This window comes from Echiichthys vipera (assembly GCF_963691815.1).
Source record: "Echiichthys vipera genome assembly, chromosome: 23".
Taxonomy (NCBI): Eukaryota; Metazoa; Chordata; class Actinopteri; order Perciformes; family Trachinidae; genus Echiichthys; species Echiichthys vipera.
The window spans coordinates 15,338,226-15,361,400 of record NC_139848.1 but is presented as its reverse complement, the minus strand read 5'-3'; positions in this window follow the sequence as shown (position 1 = coordinate 15,361,400).

Below are 23,175 nucleotides of genomic sequence, written 5' to 3'. Positions count from 1 at the left end.
TGGGAGATATGCATAGTGTCATATCCAGCCACCTTTTAACACAGTTTAACATTGAGGGTGTGGGGAAAGGACCGGGCTCTGTCTCAGGGCTGGTGCGTGCTAGGGTTCTGATATTCGGAGGGAGGCATCCCCCCTGGGTGAGCGTTCAGCCCTGAACGCTCGACCTTCGATTTTGACCAAATCCTCAGATTGGGCCTCAGGAGGCCGATTCCACCTCAGAGTGAAAATTTTAACAACGTCCGATTGGCTTCAGATTTGGCACACTTGATAGCCATGGGGTACACATGAGGAATACGAATTTTCAACCTCCTTGGACCAACACAGGCCCTGCTGTGACCCCCTCCCTTTATAGCCACTTATCTCCCAAACGCAGTGAGATGCGGGGCTGAACTTCACACTGCACACTCCTGGGTAACTGAGGACCACGGTGTATCAATCTCAGCTCCCTCCTCCTAAGCATCTCTGAGTTATAGTGTAAAATATACTGGGGCAGTGCTTAAACAAGGGAGTAGGGATCTGTAACTCTGATATGTTGTTCCCCAGTTCTTGGTGAACATATCCTGTGAATTTCAGCCTCACAGCCCACTGCCAAGACCCTCAATTGACCCCTAATTGGTCAAAAGGTCGTTTCCTTTGGCCCACCCGCCATACAATTGAATGGGGACCAGGGTGCCTGAAGTTGACACCCTTCATATCTACCCAAGGGATTGACCAATCAAGCTGAAATTGACAGTGGACACTTCTGTCCAATCAAGGAACAACATGTATCAATATCAGCTCTCTCCTCCCTACCGTCTCTGAGTTACAGTACAAAACATGTTGAAAAATGGGTAAAGCAATGGAGGGGGACGCTGTAACTCTAAAGGCACATGCATATGGTCTTTCTGAATACATGCTGTGAGTTTCAGCCTCACAGCTTACTGTCTTCATGCTCAAAGGGCCTCTTAAGGATCAAAAGGTCGGATTTGGGGCCTAACGCGACGTGTTGCCATTGGGCCAAGGTGTGTACAATGGCCACACGTTTGAATTGACAGTCGTATGGTCAGTATAGATAGTTGTAACAATTTCATTTCTGAACTGAATTAAGACTCCAAAATCATACCAGAGTATCAGCTGGAGCTCAGGAGTAGCCTGGTGTTGACGGCGTTTCACCAGGACATTGCTAACTAGGCCAGATGCAACCTGGCTAGGAAGGAAATGAGTTGGAGATTCAATGCTCTAGGTACTCATTTGTGGCTGTGAGTTGAGTAACCAGTCCAAGTTTCACATCATTCTGAGCTTCTAGGGCTGAGATATGACAATGGGAAAATCCATTTTTGGAGGGTTTTGGCGACCCCCTGCAGAGGCTCAGAAGCACTTGGAGACCTCAAACCAACTCATATGTGCTCCATGCCAGCCCTTTTATGACATATGTCAAGCTCAAGGCCGTAGCTCTTTCAGAAAGCAAGGTGACCTGTCATGGCCCAAGCTTTCGGGATGGTCTCAGATCCGTTAAGGTTTAGACCCTTCTGGTGAGAATAAGTCAAAAGGGGTGAAAACGGTTTCCGGAGCACCTGCAGCTCCCATCTTCTAGATTCTTAAACTGGGGCCCAAGATGAGTGTTTGCCCCAAATCTGGGGGACCTGGGACCCTGGGAACCCCCTCAAATTGGACCAAGAAGTTTTGATTTTTTGAATGGCAAAGGTGTTGCCATTGAGATTTTACCCTTACTCCTCTCCCCTGGCCAAACGGTAGGTCCCAAGGGCTTGAGGCTTCAATAATTCTATCATGGGATCCTGCTCTATCAATATCAGTTGAAATATGCACGATTTGGGCTAACATGGAGAAATGAGACCAAAAAAGACACTCAATTGGCCCTGTGTCCAAAAGCCGTACGACATGCCAGAAGTGGACAGAAGCCCAGAAGACAGAAGTGTTTCGCCACGAGTCGAAGGGTGAACGGCTTAAAAGCGTTCCCTTCACGCAGTTCAAATTTAGTTGAGGCCAGGTGAGCCCGGTACCTCAGGATGCCAGGGAAAGGGTCTATAGGGCTGAAATTAACAGGGCACACTCCTGGGGACCCCAGAACACACATATTACAGTGCCATCTCTTAATTAGTTGGCACTTGGGAGATACAGTAGCCCTGTAATGTGGCCATGGTATGACTATATCTTGAGATTGGTGATAGCTAGGAGGCTGATATTTGGGAAACGGTATCCACCCTTGGTCTGCTATCAGCCCTGAAAACCTGGAGCAGATTGGACAACCTTTATTTTTGAGGTGGGCCTCCAGGCCTCATGAGGCGGATACATGAGCTCCGTGACACCCCGCTGTCCATTTACCATACACTCAATGTTATTCAGAGTGTTGGAAGTGGGCCTCCAGGGCAAAGAGGCCGGACTCATCCTTACTATGTCCGACTTTAGGGCCTCATGAGGCGGATACATGAGCTCCGTGACACCCCGCTGGTCATGTCTTAATCATCATACACATATACATACACTCACACATACACATGCACACACATACACATACACATACACATGCACACACATACACATACACATACACATACACACACCCACATACACACATACACATACACACATACACACACTCACATATACACATACACATACAAACACATACACATGCACACACATACACATACACATACACATACACACATACACACATACACAGACACATACACACATACACACATACACACACTCACATATACACATACATACACATACACATACACACACTCACATATACACATACACATACACACACATACACATGGACACACATACACATTCAGACATACACGTACACACACTCACACATACACATACACTCACATACACATGCTTGCAGTTGCATTATCTCAGAAACCCTTGATTGAAATATGTTGTTCCCTGGGTCTCCAGGTGTGTGCCTTGTGAATTTCAGCCTTTTTGGTCAATGCCTGGTGAGATATAATCATTTTATGCAGAAAGTGTCCACCCGACGCTTGGAACCTGTTTAAACGTATGGCGAAGTGACACCCTCGAACTGGCCATTAATATGTGGACACCTGATTTTAACTGGAAATTGACTGTTTTACCCCCAAGACATGGTGATATGAGGCTGAAATTCACACTGTATATTCACCCAATGAGCCTTTACAACATATGTGAGTCTCAGCCTCCAACTCCAAAGCTGTCCCCGCTCTGACCCCGGTCAAAACAATAAATCAAGTATGAATACAGTGTAACTCAGAAACACTGAGGAGCAGGGGGCTGATATTGATACCTGTTGCTCCTCACTTAACTTGGAGTGTGCCATGTCAATCTCAGCCTCCTGGAGCAATGCCCTGGGGAGATATATTAATTTTATGCATAAGGTGTCCACCCGACGCTCGGGACCTGTTTAAACGTATGGCAAAGTGACAGCCTCGAACTGGCCATTAATATGTGGACACATGATTTTACAGTTTTTCTCGATTGCTAAGACACATTTCTTGAAAGCTTCTCTCCTTTTCTCTAAACTGTGAACACAAACCCCAAGTTTCAAGCTACATTCACAAAACCCTCAGACTCTTCTTGCAAAACCAAACTTTCACCTCAAAACAGTTCAATCTGTGCCCAAAACTGAACTTTGTTGTCAAATCATGCCCCAAGTCAATCAAAATTAAAAACACTACTGAGCAGCCACTAAACACTACATAGAAAAATAGAAAACACAATGCTCAGGACATGAAGCTGAATGCATGTTGCAAAACAAAAAAACTTGCATTTAGCACTTTACACAAAAAATACAGAAATCTTGTGCATTAACATGTAGCACTTGTACAGTACAAATAACAAAGATCTTTTGCATTTACAGTACACATATTATTTGTTCAAAACAAACAGAAACCGTATGCATTTGCCACTTGTGTACAGTTCGGCATTGTCCTCACGGACCATATCAAGAATTAGGGTCTCTTGGTGTGGGGAGAACATACCTGTCCTCACACCCTTATGTGACAGTCTTTCAATTCTACAAAAAGAGAAGATGCAGTTACAAAAGATATACATGGAATACTAGGCCTACAGACAGTTAGACTAACCCTCCATTACAATACTACAGTACATTGGCACAGTGATGTACTGAAACATACATTTACTTACAGTATATACTGTGGTACAGTATATACTGTAATATGCCATACAGTAATTTGCTCTCAACATTTACATACTGTACTATAATGTCAAAAAAGACCTGTTCTCTTCTCTAAATCTTCGGATTATGGTGGACACAGTGAATCTAGCGATGTTTGGTTGTACACTTTGTCCGGCCTCCCTCATGCTCATACCATGGACAAGAACATGGTCAATCACAGTAGCTCTGATTTCATCAGATATTACTGTTCTTTGTCTTCGCTGACCACCTCGACCACCTTGACCTCCTCGACCTCCTCTCACACAAACTCTTCCTCTTAGATTTCTATCCATTGTAGTGCCTCTCAAATCAGTGCTCTCTGAACTGACTTTATATATTCCCTCACATCATTAGCCACAAGTGTTATCAATTTTGAGTTGTTGTGTTCAAGTAGTGACAACCGTGCTTTAATTGTGTTTGACTTTTGCCACCTGTGCTCACCATTATGCAGCACATGTGAATCACAATGAAAATGTGTTGGTAAGTTGTGTCTAAACAGGTGAAAAGTGCTCATGGTTTTGCCAAAAGAGTGATTGATTCAATCAGTGTGTTCAAGCAACAGAGAAATTGGTTCAGACAACAGGGTTTAGTGTTTTAGCAATTGAGAAAAACTGTAACTGAAATTTGCCCTTTTTACCCCAAGACGTGGCGCTACGAGGCTGAAATTCACACTGGATATTCATCCAAGGGGCCTTTACAACATATGTGAGTATCAGCCTCCTACTACAAAGCTGTCCCCCTTTTGACCCCGGTCAAAACAGTAAATCAAGTATGAATATAGCGTAACTCAGAAACAATGAGGAGCACGGGGCTGGCATTGATACCCGTTGTTCCTCAGTTAGGTAGGAGTGCGCCACGTCGATCTCAGCCTCCTGGAGCAATGCCCCGGGGTTTTATGAGCCGGGGTCCCAATCGTGGCACGCTCCAATTTGTCAAAACGTGTGACGATTGGACAGGGCGGATATTTTTGGCCCAATGGCAGCACGTTTGCATGGGCGTACAATGGCAATACGTCGAGGTCCAGCGCCGACTGGCGGACAAACGGCGGTACTGCGGAATGTACCGCGACTTCGGGGGCCGTTTGCGGGGCCCCCCGAAGGCCTAGATACTCCGTTCCAATTTGGCGCGGACCCCCCGGCCTTCGACCACCTCCCCGATTTTTCCCGGGGGGTCCGGGGGAGGCGGGGTGAATTTTATTAGACGGCCCCGTTTCGTACGCTCGCGCCAATGGACGCGTGCCTGAATTGGACACCCCTGGTTTTGTTCCCGGTCTGGGAAGGTTGAGGTGACAAAGGATCCCTGTCCTTTATGTAAAGTGTACATTTTGAGACAGGGTGGCGATTGCTTCTTTCATGTCATATTTTCCTGTGACATAGTCCCTGATGGTCTAGTGGCTAGGATTCGGCGCTCTCACCGCCGCGGCCCGGGTTCGATTCCCGGTCAGGGAATGCTCATGTTTAAGAAGCCGGTAGACCTTCAGAAAAGCAAGTACATTTCGGGAAAGGCTATTGGTTGCTTAATTTGCATTCATGTCATTCTTCCAGTTGCTCTGGTTCCCGTATCGTCTAGTCCTACCTGGGATTCCATTCAAAATCAGGGAATTCTGAGGTGACAAGAGATGTGTGTCAGAATGGAAGATATACTGGAATGATAAATAGAATATTAAATTAGAGCTTAAATGAATACTACTAACCAGGATCCTTGACTTGCTGTTGTATGTTTAACCTAGACTAAGGTGGCTATCGCTATGTTTGTAGGTTTTCGGTAGCTATAAACTAAATCAAATAAGTGCTTACTGCCTTGGCATTGGGAGGAATCTGGGTGACCAAGTGTCGACAGCAAACAAGAGAGAAGGTTTCCCAAAAATGCAAAGGGTCACTCTATATTTTAGCTTAGCCATAGGTTCCACTGAGATTTAAACTCAGATCACTGGAGTCAGAGTCCAGAGTGCTAACCTTTACACCAAGGAGCCACAAAAGTGTCAGAAGCATGCCCCATACAAGTAGAAAGGCTAATCCTTAATCTTGGAAGTTGATGAAGATTCTGCTACATTAGAAATACAGCAAGTGAAACCTAGAGCTACAGCTATGGAAGACAGTCAACAAAGGAAAATTGGTTCAAGGAAGCTAAGTTGGGCCAAATTCAGATGAAAAGAATGACATAATTAATTTGATGGATGATGATGGCAATTTGGAGATGGTTAAGACCATGTTGACAGTTGAGATTAATCACCTCTTTGGAGGCTGTGTTTAGCAGCTAGTTGATTCTGCAGGAACATACTCATTCTTACTATTGCAGCGGTTCCGTGATTGTGTAGTGGCTAGGATACGCCGCCCTCACTGCTGCGGTCCTGGTTTTGTGGGGGCAATGGACATGCGCTCGGGTTTCGCGTGACAATGTCCCTGTCTGAGGGTGTGTAAAATGGGACAAGCCTGCGCCGGCGGCGAAAATCCGCCGGGTGGCGCTAGCGTACTGGCCGGGGCAAGGGGAACCAGGGTATTGCCATTGGGCCAAAAAATTCGAAGTATTGACATTGGACTAGGTTAAACAGGTATTGCCACCATTGGACACTTATTTTTCGTATTTCCCGCCATTGGGGTCACATGATGCCCATCCAAAGGTATTGCCAGATGACACTTTTTGTGAGACTTGTGTTATTTTTCAGCGTCTACCCAGGGCTAAACCCGTGGGCCAGGAAAACCATCCGACACCTTCAGGGTGTGTGTGTGTTGGGTGGGGGAGAGGGTTTTTGCAATATGTACCAGGGGTATGTGCCCAAAAGATGAAATTAACAGGCTACTATGCCAAAAAGCTGAAATTAACAGGGTATATGCCAGAAAGCTGAAATGAACAGGTCATACTCCCAAAGGCCCAGTCAACAACATATCTCAACCCCTGACTTCTTCCAAAGGTTCCAAAATAGATCACCCATTAGAGGGCCAGCACCCACCATTTCTTTGTCTCTGGGACTACAGGGATGTGCACTGTTAATTTCAGACCTATAACCCCTTGCTAAATGGCTGAACTGCAGGTACACCACCATGGAGTTGGGTTATTAGTCTGAAATTTACAGGACACTCTCCTGGAGCCCCAAGGACCCTATGGTATCAATGCCAGCTCTTGGGTACTTGGCACTTTGGAGATAGGGTGTGTCAAAGGGTGCCTGGATATGGAATGAGCCTAACGTGTGGGGTGTGGGAAAAGGGCCGGCACCCACCATTTCTTTGTCTCTGGGACTACAGGGATGTGCACTGTTAATTTCAGACCTAAAACCCCTTGCTAAATGGCTAAACTGCAGGTACACCACCATGGAGTTGGGTTATGAGTCTGAAATTCACAGGCCACTCTCCTGGAGCCCCAGGGACCCTGTGGTATCAATGCCAGCTCTTGGGAACTTGGCCTGGATACGTAACGCGCCTAACATGTGGGGTGTGGGAAAAGGGCCGGCACCCACCATTTCTTTGTCTCTGGGACTACAGGGATGTGCACAGTTAATTTCAGACCTATAACCCCTTTCTAAATGGCTGAACTGCAGGTACACCACCATGGAGTTGGGTTATGAGTCTGAAATGTATAGGACACTCTCCTGGAGCCCCAGGGACCCTGTGGTATCAATGCCAGCTCTTGGGTACTTGGCACTTTGGAGATAGCTGTGGGTGGGTGGTAGGGCTCTGATATTCTGGGAGAGGCACCCCCTCTGGGCAAGCATTCAGCCCTGAAAATTTGAAGCAGATTGGAAAACCTTCGATTTTGACCAAATTTTTGGATTTGGCCTCAGGAGGCCAATTTCACCTCAAAGTCGAAATTTGGACATCGTCCGATATGCTTCAAATTTGGCACATTTGATGGGCGTGGGACACACACGTAGAATACGAATTCCCAGCCCCCTAGGCCCCACACAGGCCAAGCAATGGCCCCCTCAAATGTGTCAGCTTCACACACGTTTTATCATGTAAGGTGTGGGAAATGGGACGCCGTCCCACTCTTGACACGTTGTAACACTAGGGTGTGACAAAGTGACAGGGTCCCTATCTCCCAAGAGCACAGATATTCAAGGCCAAGGTTCACACTGCACACTAATGGGTAACCCAGGAATAAGGGGGTATCGATTTCAGGCCTGTACTCCTTAGCACTTTGGATATTCACCTGATGTCCACGGACAAAACTGTCAGTTTGAGGGTCAAAACTTTTGACTTCGGAGCTGGGCTTCACATATGTTGTAGAGCCCGGTGGGTGGGTTATACCCTGTGAGTTTCAGCCTGATAACCCAATGCCTTGTGGGTGAAAATGCCAATTTCTCAGAAAATCAGGTGTCCACATATTTATGGCCAGTTGGGGGTTGTCCCAATCGCCATACGTTTGAATTGGAAGCGTGCGGCGATTGGACACGGTCAGCATTCAGTTGTCACATCTGCCCAGGGCATTGAGTTATCAGTCTGAAATCGATAAGGCACTCTCCTGGCGTCCAGGGGACCATGCCATATCAATCTCAGCTCTCGGGTACCCGGCACTTGGGAGATATGCATAGTGTCATATCCAGCCACCTTTTAACACAGTTTAACATTGAGGGTGTGGGGAAAGGACCGGGCTCTGTCTCAGGGCTGGTGCGTGCTAGGGTTCTGATATTCGGAGGGAGGCATCCCCCCTGGGTGAGCGTTCAGCCCTGAACGCTCGACCTTCGATTTTGACCAAATCCTCAGATTGGGCCTCAGGAGGCCGATTCCACCTCAGAGTGAAAATTTTAACAACGTCCGATTGGCTTCAGATTTGGCACACTTGATAGCCATGGGGTACACATGAGGAATACGAATTTTCAACCTCCTTGGACCAACACAGACCCTGCTGTGACCCCCTCCCTTTATAGCCACTTATCTCCCAAACGCAGTGAGATGCGGGGCTGAACTTCACACTGCACACTCCTGGGTAACTGAGGACCACGGTGTATCAATCTCACCTCCCTCCTCCTAAGCATCTCTGAGTTATAGTGTAAAATATACTGGGGCAGTGCTTAAACAAGAGGGTAGGGATCTGTAACTCTGATATGTTGTTCCCCAGTTCTTGATGAACATATCCTGTGAATTTCAGCCTCACAGCCCACTGCCAAGACCCTCAATTGACCCCTAATTGGTCAAAAGGTCGTTTCCTTTGGCCCACCCGCCATACAATTGAATGGGGACCAGGGTGCCTGAAGTTGACACCCTTCATATCTACCCAAGGGTTGGACCAATCAAGCTGAAATTGACAGTGGACACTCCTGTCCAATCAAGGAACAACATGTATCAATATCAGCTCTCTCCTCCCTACCGTCTCTGAGTTACAGTACAAAACATGTTGAAAAATGGGTAAAGCAATGGAGGGGGACGCTGTAACTCTAAAGGCACATGCATATGGTCTTTCTGAATACATGCTGTGAGTTTCAGCCTCACAGCTTACTGTCTTCATGCTCAAAGGGCCTCTTAAGGATCAAAAGGTCGGATTTGGGGCCTAACGCGACGTGTTGCCATTGGGCCAAGGTGTGTACAATGGCCACACGTTTGAATTGACAGTCGTATGGTCAGTATAGATAGTTGTAACAATTTCATTTCTGAACTGAATTAAGACTCCAAAATCATACCAGAGTATCAGCTGGAGCTCAGGAGTAGCCTGGTGTTGACGGCGTTTCACCAGGACATTGCTAACTAGGCCAGATGCAACCTGGCTAGGAAGGAAATAAGTTGGAGATTCAATGCTCTAGGTACTCATTTGTGGCTGTGAGTTGAGTAACCAGTCCAAGTTTCACATCATTCTGAGCTTCTAGGGCTGAGATATGACAATGGGAAAATCCATTTTTGGAGGGTTTTGGCGACCCCCTGCGGAGGCTCAGAAGCACTTGGAGACCTCAAACCAACTCATATGTGCTCCATGCCAGCCCTTTTATGACATATGTCAAGCTCAAGGCTGTAGCTCTTTCAGAAAGCAAAGTGACCTGTCATGGCCCAAGCTTTCGGGATGGTCTCAGATCCGTTAAGGTTTAGACCCTTCTGGTGAGAATAAGTCAAAAGGGGTGAAAACGGTTTCCGGAGCACCTGCAGCTCCCATCTTCTAGATTCTTAAACTGGGGCCCAAGATGAGTGTTTGCCCCAAATCTGGGGGACCTGGGACCCTGGGAACCCCCTCAAATTGGACCAAGAAGTTTTGATTTTTTGAATGGCAAAGGTGTTGCCATTGGGATTTTACCCTTACTCCTCTCCCCTGGCCAAACGGTAGGTCCCAAGGGCTTGAGGCTTCAATAATTCTATCATGGGATCCTGCTCTATCAATATCAGTTGAAATATGCACGATTTGGGCTAACATGGAGAAATGAGACCAAAAAAGACACTCAATTGGCCCTGTGTCCAAAAGCCGTACGACATGCCAGAAGTGGACAGAAGCCCAGAAGACAGAAGTGTTTCGCCCCGAGTCGAAGGGTGAACGGCTTAAAAGCGTTCCCTTCACGCAGTTCAAATTTAGTTGAGGCCAGGTGAGCCCGGTACCTCAGGATGCCAGGGAAAGGGTCTATAGGGCTGAAATTAACAGGGCACACTCCTGGGGACCCCAGAACACACATATTACAGTGCCATCTCTTAATTAGTTGGCACTTGGGAGATACAGTACAGTAGCCCTGTAATGTGGCCATGGTATGACTATATCTTGAGATTGGTGATAGCTAGGAGGCTGATATTTGGGAAACGGTATCCACCCTTGGTCTGCTATCAGCCCTGAAAACCTGGAGCAGATTGGACAACCTTTATTTTTGAGGTGGGCCTCCAGGCCTCATGAGGCGGATACATGAGCTCCGTGACACCCCGCTGTCCATTTACCATACACTCAATGTTATTCAGAGTGTTGGAAGTGGGCCTCCAGGGCAAAGAGGCCGGACTCATCCTTACTATGTCCGACTTTAGGGCCTCATGAGGCGGATACATGAGCTCCGTGACACCCCGCTGGTCATGTCTTAATCATCATACACATACACATACACTCACACATACACATGCACACACATACACATACACATACACATGCACACACATACACATACACATACACATACACACACCCACATACACACATACACATACACACATACACACACTCACATATACACATACACATACAAACACATACACATGCACACACATACACATACACATACACATACACACATACACACATACACAGACACATACACACATACACACATACACACACTCACATATACACATACATACACATACACATACACACACTCACATATACACATACACATACACACACATACACATGGACACACATACACATTCAGACATACACGTACACACACTCACACATACACATACACTCACATACACATGCTTGCAGTTGCATTATCTCAGAAACCCTTGATTGAAATATGTTGTTCCCTGGGTCTCCAGGTGTGTGCCTTGTGAATTTCAGCCTTTTTGGTCAATGCCTGGTGAGATATAATCATTTTATGCAGAAAGTGTCCACCCGACGCTTGGAACCTGTTTAAACGTATGGCGAAGTGACACCCTCGAACTGGCCATTAATATGTGGACACCTGATTTTAACTGGAAATTGACTGTTTTACCCCCAAGACATGGTGATATGAGGCTGAAATTCACACTGTATATTCACCCAATGAGCCTTTACAACATATGTGAGTCTCAGCCTCCAACTCCAAAGCTGTCCCCGTTCTGACCCCGGTCAAAACAATAAATCAAGTATGAATACAGTGTAACTCAGAAACACTGAGGAGCAGGGGGCTGATATTGATACCTGTTGCTCCTCACTTAACTTGGAGTGTGCCATGTCAATCTCAGCCTCCTGGAGCAATGCCCTGGGGAGATATATTAATTTTATGCATAAGGTGTCCACCCGACGCTCGGGACCTGTTTAAACGTATGGCAAAGTGACAGCCTCGAACTGGCCATTAATATGTGGACACATGATTTTACAGTTTTTCTCGATTGCTAAGACACATTTCTTGAAAGCTTCTCTCCTTTTCTCTAAACTGTGAACACAAACCCCAAGTTTCAAGCTACATTCACAAAACCCTCAGACTCTTCTTGCAAAACCAAACTTTCACCTCAAAACAGTTCAATCTGTGCCCAAAACTGAACTTTGTTGTCAAATCATGCCCCAAGTCAATCAAAATTAAAAACACTACTGAGCAGCCACTAAACACTACATAGAAAAATAGAAAACACAATGCTCAGGACATGAAGCTGAATGCATGTTGCAAAACAAAAAAACTTGCATTTAGCACTTTACACAAAAAATACCGAAATCTTGTGCATTAACATGTAGCACTTGTACAGTACAAAAAACAAAGATCTTTTGCATTTACAGTACACATATTATTTGTTCAAAACAAACAGAAACCGTATGCATTTGCCACTTGTGTACAGTTCGGCATTGTCCTCACGGACCATATCAAGAATTAGGGTCTCTTGGTGTGGGGAGAACATACCTGTCCTCACACCCTTATGTGACAGTCTTTCAATTCTACAAAAAGAGAAGATGCAGTTACAAAAGATATACATGGAATACTAGGCCTACAGACAGTTAGACTAACCCTCCATTACAATACTACAGTACATTGGCACAGTGATGTACTGAAACATATATTTACTTACAGTATATACTGTGGTACAGTATATACTGTAATATGCCATACAGTAATTTGCTCTCAACATTTACATACTGTACTATAATGTCAAAAAAGACCTGTTCTCTTCTCTAAATCTTCGGATTATGGTGGACACAGTGAATCTAGCGATGTTTGGTTGTACACTTTGTCCGGCCTCCCTCATGCTCATACCATGGACAAGAACATGGTCAATCACAGTAGCTCTGATTTCATCAGATATTACTGTTCTTTGTCTTCGCTGACCACCTCGACCACCTTGACCTCCTCGACCTCCTCTCACACAAACTCTTCCTCTTAGATTTCTATCCATTGTAGTGCCTCTCAAATCAGTGCTCTCTGAACTGACTTTATATATTCCCTCACATCATTAGCCACAAGTGTTATCAATTTTGAGTTGTTGTGTTCAAGTAGTGACAACCGTGCTTTAATTGTGTTTGACTTTTGCCACCTGTGCTCACCATTATGCAGCACATGTGAATCACAATGAAAATGTGTTGGTAAGTTGTGTCTAAACAGGTGAAAAGTGCTCATGGTTTTGCCAAAAGAGTGATTGATTCAATCAGTGTGTTCAAGCAACAGAGAAATTGGTTCAGACAACAGGGTTTAGTGTTTTAGCAATTGAGAAAAACTGTAACTGAAATTTGCCCAAGACGTGGCGCTACGAGGCTGAAATTCACACTGGATATTCATCCAAGGGGCCTTTACAACATATGTGAGTATCAGCCTCCTACTACAAAGCTGTCCCCCTTTTGACCCCGGTCAAAACAGTAAATCAAGTATGAATATAGCGTAACTCAGAAACAATGAGGAGCACGGGGCTGGCATTGATACCCGTTGTTCCTCAGTTAGGTAGGAGTGCGCCACGTCGATCTCAGCCTCCTGGAGCAATGCCCCGGGGTTTTATGAGCCGGGGTCCCAATCGTGGCACGCTCCAATTTGTCAAAACGTGTGACGATTGGACAGGGCGGATATTTTTGGCCCAATGGCAGCACGTTTGCATGGGCGTACAATGGCAATACGTCGAGGTCCAGCGCCGACTGGCGGACAAACGGCGGTACTGCGGAATGTACCGCGACTTCGGGGGCCGTTTGCGGGGCCCCCCGAAGGCCTAGATACTCCGTTCCAATTTGGCGCGGACCCCCCGGCCTTCGACCACCTCCCCGATTTTTCCCGGGGGGTCCGGGGGAGGCGGGGTGAATTTTATTAGACGGCCCCGTTTCGTACGCTCGCGCCAATGGACGCGTGCCTGAATTGGACACCCCTGGTTTTGTTCCCGGTCTGGGAAGGTTGAGGTGACAAAGGATCCCTGTCCTTTATGTAAAGTGTACATTTTGAGACAGGGTGGCGATTGCTTCTTTCATGTCATATTTTCCTGTGACATAGTCCCTGATGGTCTAGTGGCTAGGATTCGGCGCTCTCACCGCCGCGGCCCGGGTTCGATTCCCGGTCAGGGAATGCTCATGTTTAAGAAGCCGGTAGACCTTCAGAAAAGCAAGTACATTTCAGGAAAGGCTATTGGTTGCTTAATTTGCATTCATGTCATTCTTCCGGTTGCTCTGGTTCCCGTATCGTCTAGTCCTACCTGGGATTCCATTCAAAATCAGGGAATTCTGAGGTGACAAGAGATGTGTGTCAGAATGGAAGATATACTGGAATGATAAATAGAATATTAAATTAGAGCTTAAATGAATACTACTAACCAGGATCCTTGACTTGCTGTTGTATGTTTAACCTAGACTAAGGTGGCTATCGCTATGTTTGTAGGTTTTCGGTAGCTATAAACTAAATCAAATAAGTGCTTACTGCCTTGGCATTGGGAGGAATCTGGGTGACCAAGTGTCGACAGCAAACAAGAGAGAAGGTTTCCCAAAAATGCAAAGGGTCACTCTATATTTTAGCTTAGCCATAGGTTCCACTGAGATTTAAACTCAGATCACTGGAGTCAGAGTCCAGAGTGCTAACCTTTACACCAAGGAGCCACAAAAGTGTCAGAAGCATGCCCCATACAAGTAGAAAGGCTAATCCTTAATCTTGGAAGTTGATGAAGATTCTGCTACATTAGAAATACAGCAAGTGAAACCTAGAGCTACAGCTATGGAAGACAGTCAACAAAGGAAAATTGGTTCAAGGAAGCTAAGTTGGGCCAAATTCAGATGAAAAGAATGACATAATTAATTTGATGGATGATGATGGCAATTTGGAGATGGTTAAGACCATGTTGACAGTTGAGATTAATCACCTCTTTGGAGGCTGTGTTTAGCAGCTAGTTGATTCTGCAGGAACATACTCATTCTTACTATTGCAGCGGTTCCGTGATTGTGTAGTGGCTAGGATACGCCGCCCTCACTGCTGCGGTCCTGGTTTTGTGGGGGCAATGGACATGCGCTCGGGTTTCGCGTGACAATGTCCCTGTCTGAGGGTGTGTAAAATGGGACAAGCCTGCGCCGGCGGCGAAAATCCGCCGGGTGGCGCTAGCGTACTGGCCGGGGCAAGGGGAACCAGGGTATTGCCATTGGGCCAAAAAATTCGAAGTATTGACATTGGACTAGGTTAAACAGGTATTGCCACCATTGGACACTTATTTTTCGTATTTCCCGCCATTGGGGTCACATGATGCCCATCCAAAGGTATTGCCAGATGACACTTTTTGTGAGACTTGTGTTATTTTTCAGCGTCTACCCAGGGCTAAACCCGTGGGCCAGGAAAACCATCCGACACCTTCAGGGTGTGTGTGTGTTGGGTGGGGGAGAGGGTTTTTGCAATATGTACCAGGGGTATGTGCCCAAAAGATGAAATTAACAGGCTACTATGCCAAAAAGCTGAAATTAACAGGGTATATGCCAGAAAGCTGAAATGAACAGGTCATACTCCCAAAGGCCCAGTCAACAACATATCTCAACCCCTGACTTCTTCCAAAGGTTCCAAAATAGATCACCCATTAGAGGGCCAGCACCCACCATTTCTTTGTCTCTGGGACTACAGGGATGTGCACTGTTAATTTCAGACCTATAACCCCTTGCTAAATGGCTGAACTGCAGGTACACCACCATGGAGTTGGGTTATTAGTCTGAAATTTACAGGACACTCTCCTGGAGCCCCAAGGACCCTATGGTATCAATGCCAGCTCTTGGGTACTTGGCACTTTGGAGATAGGGTGTGTCAAAGGGTGCCTGGATATGGAATGAGCCTAACGTGTGGGGTGTGGGAAAAGGGCCGGCACCCACCATTTCTTTGTCTCTGGGACTACAGGGATGTGCACTGTTAATTTCAGACCTAAAACCCCTTGCTAAATGGCTAAACTGCAGGTACACCACCATGGAGTTGGGTTATGAGTCTGAAATTCACAGGCCACTCTCCTGGAGCCCCAGGGACCCTGTGGTATCAATGCCAGCTCTTGGGAACTTGGCCTGGATACGTAACGCGCCTAACATGTGGGGTGTGGGAAAAGGGCCGGCACCCACCATTTCTTTGTCTCTGGGACTACAGGGATGTGCACAGTTAATTTCAGACCTATAACCCCTTTCTAAATGGCTGAACTGCAGGTACACCACCATGGAGTTGGGTTATGAGTCTGAAATGTATAGGACACTCTCCTGGAGCCCCAGGGACCCTGTGGTATCAATGCCAGCTCTTGGGTACTTGGCACTTTGGAGATAGCTGTGGGTGGGTGGTAGGGCTCTGATATTCTGGGAGAGGCACCCCCTCTGGGCAAGCATTCAGCCCTGAAAATTTGAAGCAGATTGGAAAACCTTCGATTTTGACCAAATTTTTGGATTTGGCCTCAGGAGGCCAATTTCACCTCAAAGTCGAAATTTGGACATCGTCCGATATGCTTCAAATTTGGCACATTTGATGGGCGTGGGACACACACGTAGAATACGAATTCCCAGCCCCCTAGGCCCCACACAGGCCAAGCAATGGCCCCCTCAAATGTGTCAGCTTCACACACGTTTTATCATGTAAGGTGTGGGAAATGGGACGCCGTCCCACTCTTGACACGTTGTAACACTAGGGTGTGACAAAGTGACAGGGTCCCTATCTCCCAAGAGCACAGATATTCAAGGCCAAGGTTCACACTGCACACTAATGGGTAACCCAGGAATAAGGGGGTATCGATTTCAGGCCTGTACTCCTTAGCACTTTGGATTTTCACCTGATGTCCACGGACAAAACTGTCAGTTTGAGGGTCAAAACTTTTGACTTCGGAGCTGGGCTTCACATATGTTGTAGAGCCCGGTGGGTGGGTTATACCCTGTGAGTTTCAGCCTGATAACCCAATGCCTTGTGGGTGAAAATGCCAATTTCTCAGAAAATCAGGTGTCCACATATTTATGGCCAGTTGGGGGTTGTCCCAATCGCCATACGTTTGAATTGGAAGCGTGCGGCGATTGGACACGGTCAGCATTCAGTTGTCACATCTGCCCAGGGCATTGAGTTATCAGTCTGAAATCGATAAGGCACTCTCCTGGCGTCCAGGGGACCATGCCATATCAATCTCAGCTCTCGGGTACCCGGCACTTGGGAGATATGCATAGTGTCATATCCAGCCACCTTTTAACACAGTTTAACATTGAGGGTGTGGGGAAAGGACCGGGCTCTGTCTCAGGGCTGGTGCGTGCTAGGGTTCTGATATTCGGAGGGAGGCATCCCCCCTGGGTGAGCGTTCAGCCCTGAACGCTCGACCTTCGATTTTGACCAAATCCTCAGATTGGGCCTCAGGAGGCCGATTCCACCTCAGAGTGAAAATTTTAACAACGTCCGATTGGCTTCAGATTTGGCACACTTGATAGCCATGGGGTACACATGAGGAATACGAATTTTCAACCTCCTTGGACCAACACAGACCCTGCTGTGACCCCCTCCCTTTATAGCCACTTATCTCCCAAACGCAGTGAGATGCGGGGCTGAACTTCACACTGCACACTCCTGGGTAACTGAGGACCACGGTGTATCAATCTCACCTCCCTCCTCCTAAGCATCTCTGAGTTATAGTGTAAAATATACTGGGGCAGTGCTTAAACAAGAGGGTAGGGATCTGTAACTCTGATATGTTGTTCCCCAGTTCTTGATGAACATATCCTGTGAATTTCAGCCTCACAGCCCACTGCCAAGACCCTCAATTGACCCCTAATTGGTCAAAAGGTCGTTTCCTTTGGCCCACCCGCCATACAATTGAATGGGGACCAGGGTGCCTGAAGTTGACACCCTTCATATCTACCCAAGGGATTGACCAATCAAGCTGAAATTGACAGTGGACACTCCTGTCCAATCAAGGAACAACATGTATCAATATCAGCTCTCTCCTCCCTACCGTCTCTGAGTTACAGTACAAAACATGTTGAAAAATGGGTAAAGCAATGGAGGGGGACGCTGTAACTCTAAAGGCACATGCATATGGTCTTTCTGAATACATGCTGTGAGTTTCAGCCTCACAGCTTACTGTCTTCATGCTCAAAGGGCCTCTTAAGGATCAAAAGGTCGGATTTGGGGCCTAACGCGACGTGTTGCCATTGGGCCAAGGTGTGTACAATGGCCACACGTTTGAATTGACAGTCGTATGGTCAGTATAGATAGTTGTAACAATTTCATTTCTGAACTGAATTAAGACTCCAAAATCATACCAGAGTATCAGCTGGAGCTCAGGAGTAGCCTGGTGTTGACGGCGTTTCACCAGGACATTGCTAACTAGGCCAGATGCAACCTGGCTAGGAAGGAAATGAGTTGGAGATTCAATGCTCTAGGTACTCATTTGTGGCTGTGAGTTGAGTAACCAGTCCAAGTTTCACATCATTCTGAGCTTCTAGGGCTGAGATATGACAATGGGAAAATCCATTTTTGGAGGGTTTTGGCGACCCCCTGCGGAGGCTCAGAAGCACTTGGAGACCTCAAACCAACTCATATGTGCTCCATGCCAGCCCTTTTATGACATATGTCAAGCTCAAGGCTGTAGCTCTTTCAGAAAGCAAAGTGACCTGTCATGGCCCAAGCTTTCGGGATGGTCTCAGATCCGTTAAGGTTTAGACCCTTCTGGTGAGAATAAGTCAAAAGGGGTGAAAACGGTTTCCGGAGCACCTGCAGCTCCCATCTTCTAGATTCTTAAACTGGGGCCCAAGATGAGTGTTTGCCCCAAATCTGGGGGACCTGGGACCCTGGGAACCCCCTCAAATTGGACCAAGAAGTTTTGATTTTTTGAATGGCAAAGGTGTTGCCATTGGGATTTTACCCTTACTCCTCTCCCCTGGCCAAACGGTAGGTCCCAAGGGCTTGAGGCTTCAATAATTCTATCATGGGATCCTGCTCTATCAATATCAGTTGAAATATGCACGATTTGGGCTAACATGGAGAAATGAGACCAAAAAAGACACTCAATTGGCCCTGTGTCCAAAAGCCGTACGACATGCCAGAAGTGGACAGAAGCCCAGAAGACAGAAGTGTTTCGCCCCGAGTCGAAGGGTGAACGGCTTAAAAGCGTTCCCTTCACGCAGTTCAAATTTAGTTGAGGCCAGGTGAGCCCGGTACCTCAGGATGCCAGGGAAAGGGTCTATAGGGCTGAAATTAACAGGGCACACTCCTGGGGACCCCAGAACACACATATTACAGTGCCATCTCTTAATTAGTTGGCACTTGGGAGATACAGTACAGTAGCCCTGTAATGTGGCCATGGTATGACTATATCTTGAGATTGGTGATAGCTAGGAGGCTGATATTTGGGAAACGGTATCCACCCTTGGTCTGCTATCAGCCCTGAAAACCTGGAGCAGATTGGACAACCTTTATTTTTGAGGTGGGCCTCCAGGCCTCATGAGGCGGATACATGAGCTCCGTGACACCCCGCTGTCCATTTACCATACACTCAATGTTATTCAGAGTGTTGGAAGTGGGCCTCCAGGGCAAAGAGGCCGGACTCATCCTTACTATGTCCGACTTTAGGGCCTCATGAGGCGGATACATGAGCTCCGTGACACCCCGCTGGTCATGTCTTAATCATCATACACATACACATACACTCACACATACACATGCACACACATACACATACACATACACATGCACACACATACACATACACATACACATACACACACCCACATACACACATACACATACACACATACACACACTCACATATACACATACACATACATACACATACACATGCACACACATACACATACACATACACATACACACATACACACATACACAGACACATACACACATACACACATACACACACTCACATATACACATACATACACATACACATACACACACTCACATATACACATACACATACACACACATACACATGGACACACATACACATTCAGACATACACGTACACACACTCACACATACACATACACTCACATACACATGCTTGCAGTTGCATTATCTCAGAAACCCTTGATTGAAATATGTTGTTCCCTGGGTCTCCAGGTGTGTGCCTTGTGAATTTCAGCCTTTTTGGTCAATGCCTGGTGAGATATAATCATTTTATGCAGAAAGTGTCCACCCGACGCTTGGAACCTGTTTAAACGTATGGCGAAGTGACACCCTCGAACTGGCCATTAATATGTGGACACCTGATTTTAACTGGAAATTGACTGTTTTACCCCCAAGACATGGTGATATGAGGCTGAAATTCACACTGTATATTCACCCAATGAGCCTTTACAACATATGTGAGTCTCAGCCTCCAACTCCAAAGCTGTCCCCGTTCTGACCCCGGTCAAAACAATAAATCAAGTATGAATACAGTGTAACTCAGAAACACTGAGGAGCAGGGGGCTGATATTGATACCTGTTGCTCCTCACTTAACTTGGAGTGTGCCATGTCAATCTCAGCCTCCTGGAGCAATGCCCTGGGGAGATATATTAATTTTATGCATAAGGTGTCCACCCGACGCTCGGGACCTGTTTAAACGTATGGCAAAGTGACAGCCTCGAACTGGCCATTAATATGTGGACACATGATTTTACAGTTTTTCTCGATTGCTAAGACACATTTCTTGAAAGCTTCTCTCCTTTTCTCTAAACTGTGAACACAAACCCCAAGTTTCAAGCTACATTCACAAAACCCTCAGACTCTTCTTGCAAAACCAAACTTTCACCTCAAAACAGTTCAATCTGTGCCCAAAACTGAACTTTGTTGTCAAATCATGCCCCAAGTCAATCAAAATTAAAAACACTACTGAGCAGCCACTAAACACTACATAGAAAAATAGAAAACACAATGCTCAGGACATGAAGCTGAATGCATGTTGCAAAACAAAAAAACTTGCATTTAGCACTTTACACAAAAAATACCGAAATCTTGTGCATTAACATGTAGCACTTGTACAGTACAAAAAACAAAGATCTTTTGCATTTACAGTACACATATTATTTGTTCAAAACAAACAGAAACCGTATGCATTTGCCACTTGTGTACAGTTCGGCATTGTCCTCACGGACCATATCAAGAATTAGGGTCTCTTGGTGTGGGGAGAACATACCTGTCCTCACACCCTTATGTGACAGTCTTTCAATTCTACAAAAAGAGAAGATGCAGTTACAAAAGATATACATGGAATACTAGGCCTACAGACAGTTAGACTAACCCTCCATTACAATACTACAGTACATTGGCACAGTGATGTACTGAAACATATATTTACTTACAGTATATACTGTGGTACAGTATATACTGTAATATGCCATACAGTAATTTGCTCTCAACATTTACATACTGTACTATAATGTCAAAAAAGACCTGTTCTCTTCTCTAAATCTTCGGATTATGGTGGACACAGTGAATCTAGCGATGTTTGGTTGTACACTTTGTCCGGCCTCCCTCATGCTCATACCATGGACAAGAACATGGTCAATCACAGTAGCTCTGATTTCATCAGATATTACTGTTCTTTGTCTTCGCTGACCACCTCGACCACCTTGACCTCCTCGACCTCCTCTCACACAAACTCTTCCTCTTAGATTTCTATCCATTGTAGTGCCTCTCAAATCAGTGCTCTCTGAACTGACTTTATATATTCCCTCACATCATTAGCCACAAGTGTTATCAATTTTGAGTTGTTGTGTTCAAGTAGTGACAACCGTGCTTTAATTGTGTTTGACTTTTGCCACCTGTGCTCACCATTATGCAGCACATGTGAATCACAATGAAAATGTGTTGGTAAGTTGTGTCTAAACAGGTGAAAAGTGCTCATGGTTTTGCCAAAAGAGTGATTGATTCAATCAGTGTGTTCAAGCAACAGAGAAATTGGTTCAGACAACAGGGTTTAGTGTTTTAGCAATTGAGAAAAACTGTAACTGAAATTTGCCCTTTTTACCCCAAGACGTGGCGCTACGAGGCTGAAATTCACACTGGATATTCATCCAAGGGGCCTTTACAACATATGTGAGTATCAGCCTCCTACTACAAAGCTGTCCCCCTTTTGACCCCGGTCAAAACAGTAAATCAAGTATGAATATAGCGTAACTCAGAAACAATGAGGAGCACGGGGCTGGCATTGATACCCGTTGTTCCTCAGTTAGGTAGGAGTGCGCCACGTCGATCTCAGCCTCCTGGAGCAATGCCCCGGGGTTTTATGAGCCGGGGTCCCAATCGTGGCACGCTCCAATTTGTCAAAACGTGTGACGATTGGACAGGGCGGATATTTTTGGCCCAATGGCAGCACGTTTGCATGGGCGTACAATGGCAATACGTCGAGGTCCAGCGCCGACTGGCGGACAAACGGCGGTACTGCGGAATGTACCGCGACTTCGGGGGCCGTTTGCGGGGCCCCCCGAAGGCCTAGATACTCCGTTCCAATTTGGCGCGGACCCCCCGGCCTTCGACCACCTCCCCGATTTTTCCCGGGGGGTCCGGGGGAGGCGGGGTGAATTTTATTAGACGGCCCCGTTTCGTACGCTCGCGCCAATGGACGCGTGCCTGAATTGGACACCCCTGGTTTTGTTCCCGGTCTGGGAAGGTTGAGGTGACAAAGGATCCCTGTCCTTTATGTAAAGTGTACATTTTGAGACAGGGTGGCGATTGCTTCTTTCACGTCATATTTTCCTGTGACATAGTCCCTGATGGTCTAGTGGCTAGGATTCGGCGCTCTCACCGCCGCGGCCCGGGTTCGATTCCCGGTCAGGGAATGCTCATGTTTAAGAAGCCGGTAGACCTTCAGAAAAGCAAGTACATTTCAGGAAAGGCTATTGGTTGCTTAATTTGCATTCATGTCATTCTTCCGGTTGCTCTGGTTCCCGTATCGTCTAGTCCTACCTGGGATTCCATTCAAAATCAGGGAATTCTGAGGTGACAAGAGATGTGTGTCAGAATGGAAGA